General features: G+C 41.3%; 1 protein-coding gene and 1 non-coding gene across 2 annotated transcripts in view; both read left to right on the top strand.

The window, feature by feature from the left end:
• The window catches only part of TRPC5 (transient receptor potential cation channel subfamily C member 5), a 309,416-nt gene that overhangs the window by 1,689 nt on the left and 285,802 nt on the right, over positions 1-21,925 (top strand). The window lies entirely within an intron of this gene.
• TRNAG-CCC (transfer RNA glycine (anticodon CCC)) lies at positions 14,896-14,969 on the top strand. Its single transcript has one exon. It is a non-coding gene; the product is annotated as a tRNA-Gly (tRNA).

Here is a 21,925-nt window from a genome sequence, read left to right as displayed (position 1 = left end):
AGATCAACCCCATACAATCTGGGTTCTGTGCTGCTGTAGCCGAGGGGGGAGTACTTGAATTTGTGCTTCCAAAGCATCCAGGCTCTTCTGTTAAACTTTCTATTTATTATTATGTTACCGGAATACAATGAATTACCTCTTTCCAACTCAGCAAATGAGAGAAACAGATTTTGCATTAAGTGGAACTGTTTATGATGCATCAGGCAATTTGTTCTAATGCTCACTGCTGAGAGAGAGAACAGAACAAGGATTACTCAAGTAGGATCTGAAAAGGTGCCCATTCTGTTACTTTTTTAGGCCATCATAAGCAAATATCTTTTTAGGTTAAAATTACACTTTCCCATAAATAGCAAAGACCAGGTTGCAGACAGGTAGGAAAGAATCAGCAGCTTCCTACTAGGGAAAGAACTGAAAGTGTCAACAGGGATGACACCTAAGGTGTGGGTCTTTCTTGGTTGAAAATCTGGCTGCTGCAGTGGATCCTGATCCATGGTTCCTCATAGCATAAGGGGGTGGGAAGTGTGGGGATCCAGAACCAGGCAGTCCTCAGCTGTGTTGACAGACATTCACCTGGCTGTAGTGTATGCACTAATATAGAGACCTGGACTAGATAACATCTGCCATTTCTACCAGCATTGAGAACTATATTCCTACAATTCTATTCTTTCTAGAATTAACAACCAGAACCAGAATGACACACAGAACCACAGTGCTTAGAGAAGGCCAGGCCAGAAAATGACAGATGCAGTGGGGATGAAGAGGAAAAGGATAGGACAGAACCCAAAGATGTTTTGAAACATGGAAAGAAAACCATCCAGATGTTTGCTTTCTTTTGCTTTGGTGGGGGATGGGATTAGTCCAAAAAACTGCTTAGGAAGTGAAGCACCCTAACATTGCTTAGCCTATGGTTTACCTTGTAAACACTGTGTAAAACAGAGAATTACATAGAACCCGAGAACGGAAGCCCTGGAATAAATTTACACTTTTACCCTCTCATTCCACCCCTTAGCATGTTAAATTCCAATCTTTGAGCCATTCAGGTGCTTAATTATTGAATGGATAAGTTCGAACATGTCATGCTATTGCCCGTCAGTCTGCTTCCAAATATTTTAAGTTGTCTTTGACCATGGCTCCATCACTGAAACAGAGGGACCAAAACATTTCTGTCTGCTTTACTTCTGCCAAAGCTTCTTGTTTTCAGCTAAGTACACAAAAACCATTCAGAAGTTTTCTGGGAGCTGGTGGGGAATATGAGGGACAGGACCTTTCTCCCCAAAGTGCCCTGTGCCTTGAGATGCCACCAACCTAATCTGCCCTGGTTAGTTTCCAGGTTTCTAGGGAGAGATGTGACAAAGTTTGCAGCCTGCAGACAGAAATGATGCCTAGTCCTAGGCAGAAGTTGTAGCTAATCAGCCCCAGACCAAGGCTAAGTTGAGGCTAGCCACTGAGTCCAGAGCTCAGTGGCTGTGATTTCCATAGTACTATCCTTTCTAAGCTCACATAGCAGTCCTTCTGCTGACGGGTCTCTCAAACCCTTTGTCCATCCCAATAGCAAGGGATGAATCCTAAATGACTCAGCTATGATCTCATAAACAAACATGTACACCATACTTAATTGAGCAAAAATAGATGATTTCAAAAACTAATGATAATAAAAGCTGGTGGGGCAAAGCAAAAATTGCAGTTCACTTGGTCAGGGAACTTTGCAAGCTCCCTAGGTTTGGTTGTCCATCATTCACTGTGGAGTTGATGCTAGTAGGCCATGAAATTGCCCCAGCTTTTTGCCTTAGTAAAGGCAAAGACAGAGCTGATGGTGGGAAATAAGCAGTGATCTTGGCAGGGTCCAATCCCCTCATTTCTCCTATAAATAAATAGAGGCCCAGAAAGTAGAAATGACTTCCCCAAATCAGAGAACTAGCTAGTGACACAAGCAAAACCAAAACTCAGGACTGCCTGCTAGTATTGAATATATTTCCTAAAGCCCTTTGGATATCTTTCCAAAAAATTAAGAGGTAACAAAGGCCAAGTTTACTAGGATCACAGCCCTTTACTTCCATGCCATATTTATACTTAAAAGTTTATTGCCATATCTTTGTGGCTTGCCTTCTCACCCACTATCTTCCCCCAACACACACACACACACACACACACACACACACACACACACCCCTATCTTGCTGGCTAAGAAAACATGACATATGCCTACAGCCAGTATATTCATGTGGAGGGCAGAATTAAACATGACAAAGATTTAGTTGCTCACACTTATCTGATTGATCTGGCTCACACCACCAACAGCAAGGCATCTAGTACACCCAGTCTCTGCTACTCCCTACTAGTTTTGCGGAATGGAAGCTGGTTGAATCTGGTAACTATAGTTTAGACTTTGTACACTCAGAATCAGCACCCATTAATGTGCATGCATACACAAACACATGCACACACTTTCTGAAAAATTAAAACAAAGGAAATAGAAAAGACAAGACTTATGGTTTTTATAGTAGAGTATGAGAAGAAGGAAGGTTTGCAGGGAGGGTGTTGTTTCCTTCCTCCATTCTTTAGCCCTAATGCCTGATTTCCATGATTCCCAACCTAGTTTCTTTTAGGATTGGAGAAAATCCATCGATAAAACATGTCTATTACAGCCCATAAGGAAGACATGAAGAATTTCTACATTATAATATCACTAGGAAAGAGAGGTTAGAATGGAGTAAGCTAAGGCCTTGCTACTCCATGTATGGTCCTCACACCAGTAGCAGCATCCACCCCCGCCACCCCCGCCACCCCCCCCCCCCACCGTGGATGTTTATAAATACAGAATCTCAGACCCTTCCGCAGACCTACCAAATCAGAATCTGACATTTAAGAATATCCCCCAGTGATTTTTTGGTATGCTAAAGTTTGAGAAGCTAGAGCTTATCCCAAAAAGCATTGGAAAGTCATTTGAAAATAAACAATTACCTACTGGGCATGTAGGGACAATTCATGCAGTATATAATACACACACACACACACACACACACACACACAAACTTTTTTCCCAGGTCCACTTCTCTTTGTATTCAGTATAAAAGCCTTAAGTGTGGGCAAAAGAGTTGATTGAAAGGAAGTCAGGCCATAGGATTGTACTGTTTACCTGGGTTTGGAGACTCACACAAACCTGAGTTCAAATTCTGGCCCTACCCCTCAGTCTCTGGGGTAGGAGCCCTGAGTCCAGAATGCTGGGATGCCAGAGAATTCCCGGGCCCACAGAATATTAATCAGCATGCAATCTCCTAGAGGTGTCTATCTGGACACCAAGACCTGGCTCCACCTCACTACTTCCAGGCTCCAGTGAGAGACACCTCATACCAAACAACCAGCAAGACAGGAACACAGCCCCACTCATCAGCAGACAGGCTGTCTAAAGTCATTACTAAGCTCACAGACACCCCATGACAGACTACCTGTTGTGACACTGCCCATCAGAGGGAAAAGATTCAGCACCACCCACCAGAGCACAGGTACCAGTCTCTCCCACCAGGAAGCCTACACAAGCCCCTGGACCAACCTCAGCCACCATAGGGCAGACAACAGAAGCAAGAGGGACTATGATCCTGTAACCTGCATAAACACAATAGGTTAGAAAAATGAGGTGACAGAGAAATATGTTGCAGATGAAGGAGCAAGATAAAAACCTACAAGACCAAATAAATGAAGAGGAAATAGGCAATCTACCTGAAAAAGAATTCAGAGTAATGATAGTAAAGATGATCCAAGATCTCAGAAATAGAATAGAGGCACAGATTGAGATGATACAAGAAATGTTTAACAAGGACCTAGAAGAACTAAAGCAAACAAACAGTGATGAACAACAGAATAACTGAAATGAAAAATACACTAGAAGGAACCAATAGCAGAATAACTGAGGCAGAAGAACAGATAAGTGAGCTGGAAGATAGAATGGTGGAAATAACTGAAGCAGAGCAGAATAAAGAAAAAAGAATGAAAAGAAATGAGGACAGTCTCAGAGACCTCTGGGACAACATTAAATGCACCAACATTCAAATTATAGGGGTCCCAGAAGAAGAAGAGAAAGAGAAAGGGTCTGAGAAAATATTTGAAGAGATTATAGTCAAAAACTTCCCTAACATGGGAAAGGAAATAGTCAATCAAGTCCAGGAAGTGCAGAGTCCCATACAGGATAAGCCCAAGGAGAAACATGTTGAGACACATTAATAAAACTAATGAAAATCAAATACACAGAAAAAGTATTCAAGGCAGCAAGGGAAAAGTGACAAATAACATAACATAAAAGAGAATCCTGATGAGATTATCAGCTGATTTTTCAGCAGAAACTCTGCAGACCAGAAGGGAGTGGCAGAATATATTTAAAGTGATGAAAGGGAAAAACCTACAACCAAGAATACTCACCCAGTGAGGTTCTCGTTTATATGTGACAGAGAAATCAAAAGCCTTACAGACAAGCGAAAGTTAAACCAAACCAGCTTTACAACAAATGCTGTAGGAATTCCTTACATGGGCAACACAAGAGAAGGAAAAGACCTACAAAAACATATCCAAAATAAATAAGAATATGACCCAGCAATCCCACTCCTGGGCATACAAACCGAGGAAACCAGAACTGAAAGAGGCACCTGTACCCCAATGTTCATCGCAGCACTGTTTATCATAGCCAGGACATGGAAGCAACCTAGATGCCCATCAGCAGACGAATGGATTAGAAAGCTACGAATGGTACAGAAAGTACATATACACAATGGAATATTACTCAGCCATTAAAAAGAATACATTTGAATCAGTTCTAATGAGATGGATGAAACTGGAGCCCATTATACAGAGTGAAGTAAGCCAGAAAGATAAACACCAATACAGTATACTAACGCATATATATGGAATTTAGAAAGATGGTAACGATAACCCTATATGCAAGACAGAAAAAGAGACACAGATGTATAGAACAGACTTTTGGACTCTATGGGAGAAGGCAAGGGTGGGATGATCTGAGAGAATAGCATCGAAACATGTATATTATCAAGTGTGAAACAGATCGCCAGTCCAGGTTGGATGCATGAGACAAGTGCTCAGGGCTGGTGCACTAGGATGACTCAGAGGGATGGGATGGGGAGGGAGGTGGGAGGGGGGTTCAGGATGGGGACCATCATGTAAATCCATGGCTGAATCATGTCAATGTATGGCAAAAAACCACTACAATATTTCAAAGTAATTAGCCTCCAACTAATAAAAAGAAATGAAAAAAAAAAAAAAGAAAATGGTAAAAGGAACATACATATTGATAGTTACCTTAAATGTAATGGATTAAGTGCTCCAACCAAAAGACACAGACTGGCTGAATGGATACAAAAACAAAACCCATATATATGCTGTCTACAAGAGACCCACTTCAGACTTAGGGACACATACAGGCTGAAGATGAGGGGATACAAAAAAATATTCCAAGAAAATGGAAATCAAAAGAAAGTTGGAACATCAATACTCATATCAGACAAAATGTTCTCTAAAATAAAGACTATTACAAGAGACAAGGAAGGACACTACATAATGATCAAGAGATCAACCCAAGAAGACATAAACAAATGCAAACATTTACACACCAAACATAGGAGCACCTCAACACATAACGTAAGGGCTAAAAGTCATCAATGGGCTTCCCTGATAGCTCAGTTGGTAAAGAATCTGCCTGCAATGCAGGGAGACCCCGGTTCAATTCCTGGGTTGGGAAGATCTGCTGGAGAAGGGATAGGCTACCCACTCCAGTATTCTTGGGCTTCCCTTGTGGCTCAGCTGGTAAAGAATCCACTTGCAATGTGGGAGACCTGGGTTCGATCCCTGGGTTGGGAAGATCTCCTGGAGAAGGGAAAGGCTACCCACTCCAGTATTCTGGCCTGGAGAATTCCATGAACTGTATAGTCCATGGGGTCACAAAGAGTTGGACACGACTGAGCGACTTTCACTTCACTTCACTTCAAAAGCCATCAATGGGGAGATTGACAATAACACCACAATACTTGGGGACTTTAACACTTCACTTAGACCAATGGATAGTTCATCCAGACAGGAAATTAATAAGAAAACACAGCCTTAAATGAAACATTAGACCAGAGAGACTTAACTGATATTTATAGGACATTTCATCCAAAAGCAGCAGAATACACTTTATTCTTCTCAAGTGCACAAGGAACATTTCCCAGGTTGATCACATCTTGGGTCACAAATCAAACCTGGTAAATTTAAGAAAATTGAAATTATGTCAAGAATCTTTTCTAACCACAATCTATGAGATTAGAGATAAAATTACAGAAAAAAAGCATAAAAAAACACAAACACATGGAGGCTAAACAATATGCTACTAAATAACCAAGAGATCACTGAAGAAATCAAAGAGGAAATTTTAAAAATACACAGAAACAAATGACAACAAAACCACAATGACCCAAAACCTATGGGACACAGTAAAAGCAGTTCTAAGAGGGAAGTTTATAGCAATACAGTCTTACCTCAGGAAACAAGAAAAATCTCAAATAAACAACCTAATCTTACACCTAAAGCAACTAGACAAAAAAAACCATAACCCAAAATTAATAAAAGAAATCATAAAGATCAGAGCAGAAATGAATGAAATTTGATGAAGAAAATAATAGCAAAGATCAGTGAAACTAAAAGCTGGTTCTTTGAGAAGATAAAATTGATAAACCTTTAGCCACTACAACACACTGGTGTACTGTGAATAATCAATACATTGAAGGTATAATATTATTTAATTAATAAGATTTGACCAATCATTTTAGTTTACTAGAAAATTAGCTATTTGATGTTATGCCTTGAGGCATGTAACATCTATTTCTAATTGGTGCAAGTCATGTTGGGCTTTCCACAGATAGAACACCGAGAAATACACGCAAGGTAAAATATATTTGAGGCTTCGAAACAAATATTATTCAGAAAGAATTACAGTTCATAGAGTAAGGCTGAAATCAGAAGCAGCCTTATTTTATATGGTATGTCTCAAAATTAGGAAGTTAGAAAGTTAGTGAGACTCTCTATGCATTTTTTGTGCATATATGCAACAGGCAGACATATGCACACACACAAAGAGAAACACGCACACACACACACACACACCCTTCAGTGGAGCAACTGTGAAAAAAATCAAGGCTGAAATAGCATTCTAGGGGCAGAACGAAATATTACAATACTTCTGGCCTGATGATAATCTATAAAATGGGTGAATAATACCTCTTACCTCATAGGAAGGATGTGAGATGGTATGGGTAAAAGAAAGGATGCAAGTAAAAGCATAGCAGAAAACTCAAATTATTAAAATCCAAGACTACGAAAGAGACAAAAATATTATACTTAAATCGTGAGCTAAACTGCAATAATTTTCCCTCAGCAAGTAATGACTTGATGCTAGGTAAGAAATAATTTACCATATCAACACACATCTTACAAAGGTCAGCTCAACAATAACAGTTGAGGCCTAGACAGTGCTTAGTCATGTGCCAAGCATTTCACATGTAGTATCTCATTTAAACTTCCACAACTCTATGAAAAGGTACATTATCATGTTTATTTTACAGATAAAACTAAAGCTCAAAGGAATTAATTAAATTGCTTATTTTATAATTTGCTGACATAGGTAAATACTATACCTATCACTATTTCACAGATTAAAAAAATAAGCAACTCCTATCTCCTCCCAGCCCATGATGCTTCCTAGCTCCTCAACTTTCACACCTGTAAAATATGATAGGTAGAGTACCTATGGATTTCAGTAATTCTGTAAGTTACAATAAGTTTTATAAATTCCAGTAAAATCACTAAGCACTTGATTCATCTAAAGACTTATTGGTGGCCAGATAGCTTAATGGCAAAGACAGAGAGACAGACACCACAACTTCTGGGCCCCAGTCCTTTGGTTTAAGGTTTGAGACATCCAGTTTCTACTGGATCTGAGGTTGCCCAACATCCATTGATTTTCAAGAGGATCAGATTAGTATGGCATCAATAATCTTATAACATAAAATATAGATCATTAATTTTTAAGATTTCTGTGATCACCCTTAATTAACAACAGCAGTTGATATCAATTATTGAAAATCTTTGTATGAGTTCTCTACTGTGGCTATAATAACCACAAATTGAGCAGTTTAAAACAACACAAATTTATTATTGTTATTGTTCTAGGGTCAGAAGTCTGACATAGGGATCAGTGGGCTAATATCAAAGTGTCGGCAGGACTGTATTCTCTACTGGATGTTCTAGGAAAGAATCTATCTCCAACCTTACTTCAGGTTGTTGGCATAATTCACTTCCTTGCAGTTGTAGAACTGAAGTCCAATTTTTTTTTTTCTTGGCCATCAATTCAATGCCATTCCTAGCTTCTACAGGCCCCTACATTCTTTGGTCTGTGGCCCCATAGCTCCAATTTCAAAGCCAACCAGGGTAGGTTGAGCCCCTCTCACAATTTGAATTTCCCCTGCCTCTTCTTCCATTGCATCTTTGTTTGCCTTCCTCTGCTGTTTTTAAGAACCCACATGATCACAATGGGCCTGCCTGGATCATCCAGGATAATCTCCCAATTTTAAGATTTCATCTGAATTACCAACCTTAGCTCCATCTGAAAAATCCTTTTGCCATGCAACCTAACACACTGACATGTTCTGGAGATGTGCTGACATATTTACAGGGCCATTATGTTGCCTACCATAATCTCTTATTTGTGGAGTGCTACAAATACATTATCTGAAATAATCTTTAATCTCTAAATAATAGGTATTAATATTACTGCCCCCATTTCACAGATGAGGAAATAGGATCAGGCAAGTTAACTTGTGTGCCTGATATTGTACAGTAAATGGTGGAGGCAGGGTGAGACACAGGTCTCTTCCTCCAAATCTCACATTTTCCCCTTGGCTTGCATTATAATGCCTCCTCATTATCAGAAAATTCTTTCGATTGTTATCTTTGTTTTCCTTGTTTGTTTTTTGTGTGTGTGTTTGCTGTTTTTTATTTATATTTGTGAATAGGTGATTTATGTCCATTGTTTGAAAATCAAAATGTATAAAAAGCTATTCAGTCAAAAGCCTTGCTTTCACTGTTTCCCAGCTGCTTGGTTACCACCACCCCTGCCCCATTTTATTTTTTTCCCCTCTAGAACTTCTGAATGAAAATACAAGAAACTATGAATTGATGTGTGGAAAGATTTTTACATCATAACAAAATCTCTCAAGCTACAGTTCAAATTCCTTTTGTCCTTTTGCTGCATTCTTAGTACAACTCCACTTTGGAAGAACTAACATCTGTATTAAGGGACAAATCTTTGGGCTGATCAATTATGCAAGTAATTAGTGACTACACCCACTTTCTAAAATGTTTTCATAGCACCCATTCACCCCATGGTGCTCACCTGAATACTCTATACATCATACAACTCAAATGCCTCAATATTCTTACATATCACACCCATTTTATCTGAACATTCCAGAATCCTAGAATTCCAGGAAGCACAAACACAAGAGGGGAGGGGTAGGGAGAGAGGGAGGGAGAGAAATGCCCACACTGCACACAGCGGGGGGGAGGGGGCATTAAAAATTTATGAAATAGAGTTATAATTATCCCATAGAGTAACAAGGTGATCATATTTTAGTATCAATAAGCCCAATATCTTATTTGTAAATAACCTTTTCAGAATTGACACAACTTTCCATCTAACTTGCAAAAAAACATGGAACTCTTGCATAATTGTAAAGATTGAAACAGACTACTATATAGTTGAGTAGCCTGTAATATGTCAACAGGCAGAGCACAAAAGATGACAAATTTGTTTTACACAAAAAATTGAATAAAACTGATAACAAAATCAATACACCACAGTTAATTATTTCTGTTATCCCAGACATGGATTTTGTAACTTAAGAACTGCTTATTCTCAGCATATCAGTTGCATGCAGTATATATACTTGCCTTCTCATAACACAAAACAGAACATCTTACCATTCTTTTTTTGTTTGTTTCCATCTTTTAACCCAGTGTTTTCAATATGAAAGCAATGATTCATTAATGTACTGTGAAATCAGTTTAGTAGTTCACCACCATTTTTAAATGAAATAGATTAAAAGAGAAAAATATGAATCACATGTAGTAAGAGTAAACATTGTTTCATGAAACTTTCGTTCAGTAGTGTATGTGTATGAGTCTGAGTGTGAGAGTGTGGTGAATGTATGTGTGTGTGTGTGTGTGTGTGCATGTGCACATATTTGTGTGTATGTTGGATTTAATGTAAATTTTTTTTGCTGTGGGTTATTGTCAAAAAGTTTGATAAATATTGCTTTGAATTATTGGAACCACTGACCAGATGTTATAAATAATCATAAATAAATGAATCTGCCTAAATAAAAAAGGGCTTCCCAAGTGGCTCAGTGTAAAGAATCCTCCTGCCTTGCCTGGAGAATCCCAGAGGAGCCTGGCGGGCTACAGTCCACAGGGTTGCAAAGAGTCAGACACAACTTATTGACGAAACAACAACAAAAATACATCAAAACCTTGGTTTCCCTGAACTATTAGGGAATTCTATGATATCCTTTGGCATTGTGGTACCTCATCTGTGGCAATGCCCAGAAAGCAGTAAGGATCCAAAGAAAAACTTAAAAATCCAATAAAAATGGAAATGTGTTCTCTCTGTGACTCAAGAACATCTGGGGATTTATGACATCTGGATTTGGAACTGACCTTCGCAGCTGTCACTTCCATTGCCATCTCTTGGGTACAGTGGCTCAGGGGCCTTGGCCAGTGCTGAACATTGCCTGAAAGTCTGTGGCTTAAATAAAATAAAGAGTCAGTTCATGCTGTAGACTGTGCTGTCATCTTCACACAATGGTCATCCCTAGAAACTTTTCCCAGATTGGTAACATTTAGTCTAATAAATACCAAGCGATGAAGAAAGATTTATAGGAAGGTGTGTGTAGTAAGTGTGTGCGTGTTCAGCCACTGTCATATCCAACTCTTTGTGACTCTTTAGACTGTAAGTCCATGGGATTTTTCAGGCAAGAAAAAAAAAAAGTGGGTTGCCATTTCCTCCTCCAGGTGATCTTCCCAACCCAGGGATGAACGAGTGTCCTCCTGCTTTGGCAGGTGGATTCTTTTCCACTGAGCAAAATGGAGAGCCCCTGTAGGAAGGTATGTTTGGGGATAAATCAAGGAAAGAACTGATGAAGTGGTGTAGGATTGCAGCAAAGGAGGTCTTCACATTTTCATAAGATAATTATAGCAGAGAAGAGAAAAATGAGAGGGCTCATGGGGAGGAAAGAAAAAGGAGCATGTTAAGTACTAATTAAACAATCTAATTTTCTTAGTGTTACCTGAGCCCCTACTGTCAATTACTTGACAGATATTCACTGAGAGCAGACTAGGTACAAGGCCCTGAGGGGCACCAAAATTCAGGCCCATCCCTTCCCTCCAGTAGCTCACAAGATGATCAAGAGTGAACTGGATAAAGTAAAACTGTTGTATGGCTGAATAGGACACTGTGGTTTATTCCATTCATGGAAATCTATGCAGGCCCATCTAATGGAGCTGGAAAATTAGGTTGTGGTTAAATTGTGAAGGGCTTTATATGTTAGGATGTGGTTTAATCCATTCATGTAAATCTATGCAGACCCATCTAAGAGAGAGAGCTGGGAAGTTAGGTTGTGGTAAAATTGCGAAGGGCTTTATATGTTAGGATATGGCTAGATTTAATTTAATGTATGGAACAATGATAGAAATGGATTTTGAGATAAATAATGATAGCAATGTCTGGGATGATTATCCTGGAAATGGTATGTAGGATACCAAGGACTGATGGAGGAGCAAGCAATGGCAGATATACCAGTTAAGAAGCAGTTACAGAAATCTAGGAATGAGGAGTAAGTGGCACCATGGTTAAGTATGAAATGTGAGTCCAAATCCATTTTGGTGTGATTCTAGCTCTCCCACACTGAACCTTAGTTTTTTTGTCTATGAAAAGAGGTTACTAAGAAGACCTACCTCATAGGAATGATATGAGGATAAATGAGTCAATACATATAAAGCACTTAGCCCAGTACCTGGCCATAAGAAGCACTGATCCACATTTAACAGCTATAGTTTTTATTATTATTGTTACTATAGTGGTGGGGCAGAAAAGGATGGGGTATAAGAGACACCATAAGGAACAGTGGATATATGATGGTAAATCCCTGTGTATGTATGATGAAGGTAGTCAAAGATGACTTCAAGTTTTGTGTAACAGAATGATGGTGCCATAAGGCATGTGAAGGTGGGATGAGATGGGAGGATGATGAGCTGAGATTTTGATAGACAGGTTTGAAGTCAGGCAAACATCCTCATGAAAATGTCCACCAAGAAATTTATATGTAGGAGTGGAGCTCAGTAAAGAGGTTAGGAAATGAGATTAAAATTTGGGAAGTCATAGATATACACATAAAAGTTTTATCTCTAAAAAATAGATTGAAAATCTCTAAGGAAGAAACTCAGAAGGTGGGGGTGGGGAGATAAAATAGAACCTTGTGGTCCATGTTAATTGTAGGGAGAGGAGCCAGAGAAAGAGTGATGGAAGACATAAGGAGAACTGTGCAAGGCATAGTGGAGAACTCAGAGGAGGAACATTCTATGCCTTGTGAACTTAAGATGCAATAATCCCATTGAAACAATATGACTTTGAGACTTGTGACAGAGAACATTATAAAGTATGGAATACGTAATACTGACATTCAATTTAAAAACATAGAGTCCTTGGTTCCAAAATATGCCTTATTTTATTGAACAGAGATGTGAAGAAGGTGTCATGAGTGTTTTAGCCCTTGAATGATAGATGCCATTTGAAGATATATGGGGGGATGCATTTCAGATGAGAGGAGCCATGTGATCAAAGGTGAGGAGTTAGAAACGGGCACACTGAGTTTAAGGGAGAGAGAGGAGATCCATCTGATAGAAGCAAAGGGAAGGAGATTAGGAAAGGGAAGAGAGGGAAAATTTTTTCACATCAACCATGTAGTGACTCTCCAGTCCCAAGTGAGGAGAGATTTAAAATGTTCAGTTTCATCTTCACTTTAAAGCTGGATGTTTCATGTCATTTTTTTTTTCTAACATAAAACTGGCCTTCCAGTTTTCTCAGTTCAATGAGTGAACAGTGTCGCTGTTAACAAGAACAAGGAATGGTGGGGGCAAAAGATCAAGTATGGGTAAGGGGATACAAGAGTGGGAGAGAGATGATGAGTTAGGTGTGGGACAAGCTGAGGTCAAGCTGCCAGTGGACACCTAAGTACAGATGTTAAATAGGCCGATATGTGGGGCTCGGACTCAAAATAGAAGTCTGAGCTGGAGGCATAGATTAGGAAATCAACATCCCATCATAGTAACACAATAATAACAATGGTGATGACAACTATTTTATTAAAAATACACTACATTAAAGGCATGATTGGGAGAGTTTTCCAAGTAGTAAATCATGCAACCTTCACAACAACCCTGTAAGTTCACACAAGTAGTATCTATTGGAGCTAGGATTTAAACCCAGGCAAGTAAAACTCCAAAGCCCTGTGCTGAGCTATTACATTAACAAACAAGAGTAAACAAAGGAAGAAGTCAACTCCTGATCCTTGGAAATGCCAAACGTTTGAGAGGTAGATGGGAAAAAGGAAGCTTTGAGCAGAGGCTAAGGCAGAAGGAAAACTGGAAGTAAGTGTGGCCTTCAGAATAATGGGGAGAGAACAAAAGAGAGTGTGTATCATCAGCCTGGAGAGCTGTAGCCATTGGATTTGACAGTTTGAGGAGCCTTGAATAATGTGATGGCTAGAGTCAAGGTCAGCAAACCACAACAAATATGGCCCGCCACTTGTTTATATGTATGGACTGCAAGCTAAAAATGATTTTCATATTTTTAAATGCCTGGGGAAAAAAGTCAAAAGAAGAAGAATATTTTGACAGGCAAAATTATATGAAACTCATTTTCAGTGTCCATAAATCAAGTTTTATTGCAATGCAGTCGCTCTTATTCATTTATATACCCTCTGTCACTGCTTTCAGACCACAATGGCAGAGCTGAGCAGTAACATCAGAAACTGTATGGCATGCAAAGCTGAAAATTTTTATTATGTGCTCTAATGTCAAATCGCTTCTGTTCAAATCCTAACTCTACCACTCACTAGGCTGTGTGACCTTGAACAAGTCACTTTGAAAGCTCTAACTGGCACTGTCTGTAAAATGGAGATTATGATAGTACTCACCTCATAGGGTTGTTGTGAGGATTGAATAAGACAACTTGTACAAAGTACCTAACACAGTGCCTGGTTCATATTAAGAACTTAATGTGAGCTGCTGTTAATACACTGATGTAGAAATGAGTCATGGAGACAGAAGCCAAACTGTCATAGGTGGCAAAAGGAATAGGAGATGAAGGCTAAACAACTGGAAACTATCCTTTTGAGAATTTTCACAGCAGAGTTGAAAATGGGGAAGGAATTAGCTTGGCGGGGGGGAGTCTTATTTTTGATGGAGAGACGCAAACACATTCAAGGGCTGAGAAGGGGAGAATTGGGTGAAGAAGACTGAGCATATGGGAGAAGAGAACTGGAGCAACACACTGCAGAGGTAGGTGGTGGAGGATCAAGAGCAGAGGTGGGGAGACCAGCCTTAGAAAGGAGTGGAAACAGCTCAAAACAGAAAATAAAGTCGGATACAAATAGAAGATTTGCCATGGGGTGGAGGAAGTTCATATCTCAAAGAACCTTCTTTCTGTGAGGCAGGAGAGAAGGCCTTCTGTAGTGAGGCAGGGGTCAGAGGGACAGGCTGGATCCCCGACACCAGGACTTTCAAAAGGAAGTAGAGCAGACTTCCCCTGGTGGTCCAGTGGCTAAGACTCTGCACTCCCAATGCAGGGGGCCCAGGTTCGATCCCTGGTCAGAGAACTAGATCCCACATGCTGCAAACAAAGATCCCACATACCGCAACTAAGACCCAGCACTGCCAAGTTATTTAATTTATTATTTTAAAAGGAAGTCTACCTAAGAGAAGGAAATGGCTACCCACTCCAATATTCTTGCCTGGAGAATTCCATGGACAGAGGAGCCTGGCAGGCTATAGTCCACAGGGCTGCAAAGAGTCGAACACAACTGAGCAACTAACAGGGTTCCCTGCTGGCTCAGGGGTAAAAGAATCTGTCTACAATGCAGGAGACATGGAAGACATGGGTTTGATGCCTGGGTTGGGAAGATCCCCTGGAGAAGGAAATGGCAACACACTTCAGTAAACTTGCCAGGAAATCCCATGGACAGAGGAGTCTGGCGGGCTACAGTTCATGGGGTCGCAAAGAGTTGGACACGACTTAGCAAATGAGCACAGCACAGACCAAAGAGATACAAAAAGGAGGTATATGTGGAATATGGGGGCTTGGCCAAGCTTGGAGAATAGCTTGGCGGCACCAATCTGCATAGTCACGTAACTTTCTCTAGAGGTACTCGAAAGCCTGGGAGAAGATACCTAGGAAAGGGAAAGTTGAGTTGAGTCAAGACCTGCAGATGGGTTGAAAGACTTGGCAAATGCAACACCACCATTGGCAACCACTTGATCCCACACCAGCCTGTGCTTGGAACCACTGTCTTGTCAGCAGGCCCTGCAGCTCATTCATCTTTATCCTCTCTGGTGTGGCATTGAATTTGCATGATGGCACAGCCTCCCCAGACATTTCTAGATTTCTTCCCCTGAGAACTCTTTTCAACATGATAACAGACAGATGATAGGCTGGAAACTCAGAGGAGGAATGTAGACTGTGACTTTTATGAAGAGAGAGTGATCCATGAGCCCAGCTAGCACCAGAGCTGGCTTGAGTATTATGGGACTCCATGAGCCCAGCTATGAAATCCCTTTCAATTTGCAAGAGGCAAGATGCAAGCTTTATGATGTCCTGATATAGATTGAAATAAAATGCTACAACAGGTAGTATGTTAGGTTTGGCTCCCTCAAGACGCCAGAGGTAAAATGACAGGGCCAACAGGCCAACTCCCATCTGGACAAACTGAAGACAGAGTGGGATTTGGGGAACAGGATGTATGTCATTAGTTGCTGGAGAGGCAGGGAATAATAGTTTAGCCAGGAGTCAAGGTGGCAAGGAAGAAATGGAACAATATGTGCTCCCAAACAGGTGCCCACTAGGCCCCCTGGAGATGGGCAGTCAGCTGACGCTACAGCAGGGTAGTTCTGAAGACTCTGTACTATAGTACCTTCAGAGAGCTTGAGCCTGGAGAAAGTGGGTCTCCTGAAGCCATGCCCCCATCCCACCTTGACCTTCTGGCCTGGGGCCCAGACAAGTGTGTTCCCCTTAGAGGCTGCCAGGTGCATCAGTGGGTCTGATACAATGATGGAGAGGACCAGCTTGCCTTCAGACAGCACCGCACATTCCCAAAGCACTTTCTCATCAAGCCTTTTAAGCAGACTAGTACAGTGTCAAGAGCACCACTCCAGGAGTCAGGAGTCCTGGATTTAAGTGCTAGCTCTGCCACTTACCAGGACTGTGACCTTAAGGAAGACACTTAACCTCTCTGAACCTCAGCTTCCAGCATTTCTAAAATGAAGATGATAATAACAGTACTGTTCTTAGAGTTGTTGTGAGGACTAAGCAACAGTGCTTAGCACAGAGCCTGACTTGTGACAAGCATTCATTAGCTGCTTTCTTCCTCCTCCTCTCCTTCCTCCTCCTCGTCTCTTCTTCTTCATCATCGTCATCCTCATTACCATTTAACATAAAAATCTTGAAGTGAGACTTGCAACAGAATTAAGTATGCATCTTGGCTCTGTACTTATTGGTCATGAGACCTTGGGCAAGTCACTTGCCTCCCTGAGCCTCCTTCATCCTCAGTTTAAAGCAGACTTGCTGATGAAAACAAGATACCATGTGTGTGAAGTGGACAGTACTAGTCAGATGCTCATTTTGTATTTAAAAGGGCATCACCTTGCCTTTACACACAGGAAAAGGGACCTGAGAGGTAAAGGGATCTACCCAATGAAGCAAGGGCCAACCAGGGAGGAGAACCCAAGAACCTCTCTGCTCCCAGCCCAGGACTCTTCTCACTCATGCTCTCCAGCAGCGGGTGGTTCTCCACCCAGAAGAGAGGGTCCCATCTGGTCCCAGCAGTGGAGGCTCTGCTGATGTGCATGCTTTTCTGCTGCTCACCAGCCAGAAAGGAAGCAGCATGGACCAAGTCCCTTTCAGGCAGAATTAGGTCAGAAGCAAGAAGCTCACAGACTTCTCTGAGCTCCTGAAGTCACCGAACAGTATTTGCAAATAGAGAGCTCCAGGTCTCTTTATACTCAAAATGCTGCCCTTTTCCTACTCCCAGCCGACCTTGGCGTCTGAACCTCCAGCAGGTAGGCACTGTTCCTTTAAGCCTCAATCCTTAGTCAAAGGATGAACTCCCCAGGACCTGCATACAAGGCCTGCTACCAAGGATTAGTCATCAGCTCAGTAGTAGGAATCAGATTCTTCAGCTCTTTTACTCTCTGGGAGGGGAAAGGAGAGAGATTTAAAGTATAGGAGACTGCTCAGGCCTCCTGTACAGCCAGAGAATAGTGGAAACAGCAGAGAAGACATTATAAATAGAGGGAGGGATGCAAAACCAGTAGACTGAAAAAGCAGCTCATCTGTACCCTCTCTGGGGATGGAGGGACAGGAAGGACTGAAGAGACATCCATGGAAGGTTAAAAGGAATGTGGGCTTGAATGCAAAGGTCAGGGTTCCCATGCTGTGAGCAAATTTTGTAACCTCTCTAAGCCTCAAGTTTTTCACCTATAAAACAAGGTGATAATATCACCTACCTCATCAGATTATTTTATGAGTAAGAAGAAATAATGTTTTGAACCTGCTTATAAATCCCTGCGCACATATAAGGGATTATTAGGGCTCCAACACCAAGGCACCTGGTGAACTTCCTAAGAGAGGCTCAGAGGTAGTGACCTTGACAGCTTATGACCAGGTGAGATGCACATGGCATCCCCCCAGCCCCATCTAACATTAAGCAGAGCATATCTTGCACCTGTCATGCTTCATCTCTCAGTCTACCTCCCTCCCCATCTCTGGCAAAAGGGGAGTTTCTCAGCTCTCCCCAGGACCAACAGTAGGGCTTAAGAGCTCTGACCCCAGAGCAGAGGAGGTGGGCAGTGAACAGAGGGCAAGATACTTAGGACTATATTTCTTTCCAGCCACAACCTCCAGGCAGACAAAACACCCCTTGGCACAAGCTGGGGAGGCAGAAACAATTAGAATGACCTCTCAGGGACATGGCTCTGGAGTCATTAAAGCAGTGACATAATTGGCCTGCCAGATCTGAGACGGCAGACACACATTCCAGCAATATGGCAAAACAGTTGTCTCAGGAAATAAATAAAGCAATATATAAATAATTACTGAAGCTATTAGCTATTTTCTCTCTCTGCCTTTCCCATCCTTGACACTACTGGGATCAGAGGCCCCACAAGGGCAGCAATCAGAGGAAGAGATGGCAGGGGAAAGAATGGCTGGGCCCAGGGACCCCATATGGCCAGAGGTTGTTGAAGGCCCTGCAGAAATGTGTGCCTGCAACTCCCAAGGGGCCCCACAGTCTTCCCTGAGAGTAGAGCAGACAGGGAGGGGCTAAGAGCAACCCCCAGGGGGGGACAGAAGAGAGATGAGACTGGTGAAAGGACAGAGAATACCTAAGGCTCACCTGTCAGGGCTTATGACTCAGCCCCAGAGAGGTGACTGGCTCCGAGCAAGGCTGAGCTTCCGGGTATGTGAAGTGCGGAATGAGAGAGAATGTGGCAGGAGGCTGGGCTGTGCCTTCCACCCTGCACGCACATTCCCATGCACTCCCATACCTTCCTCTTTTCCCAAATAAGCCCTGCACCTAAAGTGACAGAAATGAAGAAGGTCATTATACAGAGGTAGAATCACAGTTGGTAAAAAAGGGAACAAGAGCAGTCACAGTAGCCCTCAAACCAGGCCATTTTAACTTCTTTGTACTTTCCACTAGATTGTGTCTATTTTATTAAACCCTTGCTATATGCCCAATACTGTTATACAAATAGTAACTCCTATAATCTTCATTACAGCCATATAATTTATAGACTATAATAATTCCCATGTTACAGATGATAAAATAAGGACATAGGAACATTAGATAAATTGCCTAAAGCAACACAACTAGCAAATGGTGAAATCAGAATTTGAACCCAAGACCATGCTCTTGACCCCCGTATCGTGCCTCCTGACAGTTGATATTCAAACTGCATATCTGCTATGTTTTATTGGAATTCTACAGTTGTTTGTGGGCATCCTCCACCAGTCTAAGCATTGCTGGTGGGCTCCGTGAATGCCTGCACCAGGCCTTGGTGGGTCACTGCCAAATTCCCAGGGTCTAATGTAGGGACTCAATGATTAAATGAAGCTATTCATGAATTAAAGATTCAGTAAGTATTTGCTGAAAATCAACTAAGTACCAAACACTATGCAGATGTTTAGGATGGTGGAGAAATGGATCAGACCCATCTCCTTACCCTCAAGCTTGTTTTATTTGTGAAAAAACAAATAATTACAATACTTTTGAGACAGGAGCTATTTTCAATGTATGGACAGAATTACAGGCAACTCTGAGACAAGGGAAGCACAGAAGCAGGACTGTTTGGTTCTGCCTGGTGAAGTTAGGGAGAGCTACCAAGAGGGGAAGTAACATTTAAGCTGTGACTTGAAAAAGTAGGTATTCACGAGCGAGAACAGGTGTCAGGTGGAAGCATCTCAGGCAAAAAGAAAAGCACAAGGGAAGTCAGAGGTATGCTGGGGACAGGTAGTCTGATGTGGGTGGAGTCCAGGTTATAGGAGTGGGAAGAGAAGAAGAGGCCTTTGGAGAGATAGGTAGGGGCCTACTGCTCAATTCAAACTTGATCCTGTAACCCAAGGAAAATCATCAGCAAACTCTTAAGCAGGGGAAAGATATGGTCGAATTTGTGTTCTGAAAATTTCAGCATCGTTGAGTGAATGACAGAGGAGAGCATGAAGTCAGGGAGATCACACAATAGGCAGTTACAGTAGTCCAACAGAATGATGGCAGCATCCCAAACCCAGACAACAACTATAGGAAAAGAGAAAAGTCAATGGAGGTGAAAGATGTTTTTGAAGCTGTATTGATAGCACTTGGTGATGGGATGCGGGAGAGTGAAGGCAAAGGGGGATTCAAAGATGCCTCCCCACAGACATAGAGAACAAACATATGGATACCAAGAGGGGATGGAGGGAGGTGGGATGGATTGGGAAATTGAGATTGGCATTTATACACTACTATGGATAAAATAGGTAACTAATAAGAACCTACTGTATAGCACAGGGAATTCTACTCAATGCTCTGTGGTGACCTAAATGAGAAGGAAATCCAGAAAAGAGGGAGATATATGGATGGCTGATTCATTTTGCTGTACAGCAGAAACTGACACAGCAGTATAAAGCAACTATACTCCAATTCAATTAAAAAAAAAAAAAAGCGACTCCCACTTTCCTGGCCTGGAAAACTAGAGAGATGGCATTGCCAAAGACAAATATAAAATATGTGTGGTATATTAAGATGGGAGTGATAATGAATTTGGTATTAGATCTGTTGTGTTTGAGGTACATGTAGAGGGATTACATACCAGTGGTGATGCCCAGTAGGCAGTTTGACACATAAGCTCAGGAGAGGGAGGTAGAGAGAGAGATTAGATTTGCTATCACTGTACAAATCAGTCATGGAAACCATGTGGGATTGATCTTTTTAAAATGACCAAGACCATGACTTGATCCATTCTATGTTGAAAGAGAACTCTCCAGGTCTTCAGATAAAAAGAGATAGCTTGCTTTTCTATGACGCCACTACCTAAACTTTTCCCATACAACATTTCGAGATGATTAAGGCAAATCAGTCACTGATACAGACAAGACAGAGGGTTGGCTCTCATTCTGAGGGCATTGAACCAGAGACCCTGGTGCTTCCTTCCCATTTTCAAAGCTAGCTGTCTGAGGTGTGTGGGCTGCAACAGTGAACAGCAGCTCCATGGTCTCTACATTACAGAAGGGCCTTCATCTCTCTTCTACTTGTTCCCCTCCCCCCCACCCCCACCCTGATGACTCATTGACTAGAGGCCCAGAGCAAAGCTTGGCAATAGCCTTTTCTCTTCTGAGAAAAGTAAAGTAGAAGAAAAAGAAAGGGCATCGATGCTAAATTGCTTGGTGCCTTTGAGTGAGCAATTTATCCTCTCTGTTGCTTAGGAAATAATGCTATTTAGCTGATCTACCTCACCAGAAAGCTTTGAGAATCAAATGAACCAAGGAGTCAGAAAATGCCTTTTAAAATATATGGTAGGTGAAATATATCATAATTTCAAGCACCAAGATCCTTGGACTCTACTTTTCAATCTATCATTGTTGTAATCAAGAGTGATATTGTACTCAGCCTCCATTTACTTTCCTATATATGATAGAAGTGACCATAGAACTTTGTTATTTTGGAGTGTTTGTATGTTTGGGGTGGGATGGGGAATGTGTTGGCTTGTAGACAAACTCAGTTTTTATAAATGGCTTTGGCATAAGTAAGCACTTAAAATGCTAAGTGTATTTTTATACACTACCTGACATTATTCTTTTAATCTTTCATATATCTTCCTCCAGCATCTCTGTTGCTACAAGGAATTCATTCAAGCATGCACTACTGAACCCAAACCCCTGTAAGGAAAGGAGAAAAAAAAAAAAACCTTCCTGTGCCTCTGTGCTTGCTCTGTAGGCAGAAGGCTCCTTTATTTAAATTAATAAAATAAAAATGAAGGCATCATTAGTTTTGTAGGACTGGTGCTTTCAATTGCATTAAAAAAA

The sequence above is a fragment of the Odocoileus virginianus genome, unplaced genomic scaffold (genome assembly GCF_023699985.2).
Source record: "Odocoileus virginianus isolate 20LAN1187 ecotype Illinois unplaced genomic scaffold, Ovbor_1.2 Unplaced_Scaffold_1, whole genome shotgun sequence".
Taxonomy (NCBI): Eukaryota; Metazoa; Chordata; class Mammalia; order Artiodactyla; family Cervidae; genus Odocoileus; species Odocoileus virginianus.
The sequence above is the reverse complement of the archived record's forward strand: the minus strand, read 5'-3'. Positions and strand labels throughout refer to the sequence as shown.